The sequence below is a fragment of the Glycine soja genome, chromosome 7 (genome assembly GCF_004193775.1).
Source record: "Glycine soja cultivar W05 chromosome 7, ASM419377v2, whole genome shotgun sequence".
Taxonomy (NCBI): domain Eukaryota; kingdom Viridiplantae; phylum Streptophyta; class Magnoliopsida; order Fabales; family Fabaceae; genus Glycine; species Glycine soja.
In genome coordinates, this window is record NC_041008.1 from 30126048 (window position 1) to 30128045 (window position 1998).

General features: G+C 37.2%; 1 pseudogene; it reads left to right on the top strand.

The window, feature by feature from the left end:
* The first annotated feature begins 335 nt into the window (after nucleotides 1–335).
* LOC114420567 lies at nucleotides 336–1769 on the top strand (annotated as a pseudogene).
* Nucleotides 1770–1998: the final 229 nt, after the last annotated feature.

The following is a 1998-nucleotide window of genomic DNA, read 5'->3' on the forward strand; positions in this document are numbered from 1 at the left end:
TGACATACAAAACCATACTAGAATAACACTCTGTGTTCTGTTAAGAGAAGGCAAATGACAAATACACGCACAAGGAAATTGTGCGCTTCATCTCTGCAATTCCTTATTGTTCGGTTCTGTGTTTCATTTCTGGTTTATTGGATTTGTAATTCCTATCAAAAAAGAAAAAGTTCCCATACGAAAAATTGCAGAGGAAGTAGAAGCAGAAGTGGTGGTATAGAAAAATTGCAGTGGCAGCAACAATAGCAGTGATGCTGATGGAGGCAATAATAATAGCGGTAGTGATATTTGGGGAGGTGTTGACATTGATAGTAGTGACAATTGTGACAATAATAATGACAACAATCAAAGTGGTGGCAGAGGGAATTACGCTGGTAGTGATTATGGGAATGATAATTTTGGTGGAGGTGGCTGGTAGTGATGACGGGAATGATAATTCTCAGTACCAGGTACAGATTTATTTCCAACACCATATTCAAATGCAGCTGTGTAGCATGTGCTTTTTAAGTCATCTAGCAAGGTGCAGTTTCCTTTCTCAGGGAGCTAACTTGTGAAAAGAATATAAGGATGCACTGTGAAATTAATAAATAGCAATGAACCTTATTGTGCAGTGGCCTCAGCAGCAACTTCTTCCTCACTGCGCCTCAAGTCCAGAAAGCAACGACCAGTATTCTCAGCTGGCATGACTTTTTCTCATTCAAACCTCTTAAAACAGACAAGTCTTTGTAACTAAAAACCAAGCATTCAAATTTCAAAACATCAAATCAAAGGCCCTGATTCAGTGAAATTAAACCATATTTCCTCAAAAAATAGATCCAAACAGTTCGTGCTAACATAGTTTGTCAATCCAGCAGATCATGTCTTGCATGCTCACAGATTATGTTGCTACGTTCTTTGTCACGTGAACCAACACAACAGGGTCCCAACAAAGAAGCAAACATCCAACTAAATAAAACAGTAGCTAGGAGCGTCTCTTTATCTAACTTTTTCACCCACCAAATTACCTTCTTTCCTAGCTGTTTGGGGATGTGAATAGAAGCCGACAGTTACTGCACTTTAGTTTACAACTGACTGGTTTTTGCATGATAGATATAAATAGTCTTGTTATTTGTAGGGCTATAAAAAATTATTGTGTTTGATATTGATCCTCTTTGTCAAAGACAGCAAGAGGGAACAAAGAAAAGATAAGGAAGTAAAAGAAAGAGGGATAAACATACTTCAATAGTGCACAAGATATAATAATAGCCTTTACATGGAAGCAGAATCACCTAGTATAACCTCTACTTTTTTTTTTTTATCAGCGAAAATATATTTATATAGATATAAATGAGAGTACCAGGGGTACTAAGGGTACAAACCTGAGAATGTCTTGGTTCCTGGTAATACTATTTCTCGGTCTCACATTTGGTACAACTCATTCTGAGGCTAGCCATGATAAGAGGCTTCCCTCTGCAGGACTTTTCCATGGGCAACCACTTCATTTCAGGTGCATTTCCACTGCTTGCCTTATTTTCTAAAATGGTTCAGCAACTTCTTCCTCACTGCTCAAGTCCATAAAGCAAGGACTACACATATTCTCAGCTGCCTTTTTCTCATTCAAACCTCTTAAAACAGCCAAATCTTTCTAACCAAAAACCAAGCATTCAAAACATCAAATCAAAGGCCTTGATTCTCTGAAAACTATATTTCCTCCAAAAATAGATCCATCATTTCCTCCTCCACTTCAGGATCAAAAAAGACCTGGTGGTCTTCTTCCTAAGTATGAATAACACACCTATTTCCCTAATACCAGAAATTCTGCCTCCATAGTTGATATATTTACAGTTCAAATCACTAGTTTGTGTGTGTGTCTATATATATTCTCTTTGCAAACTACCCTTGATTCCACAACTGTTTTTCTTTAATTACATTTTCATACTTTCCATCCTCTCGTTTTTTTAATCCACTTGTTGTTAAATGCCCTCATTCTACCTTTCTTATAAAGCTCATTCGTGAACA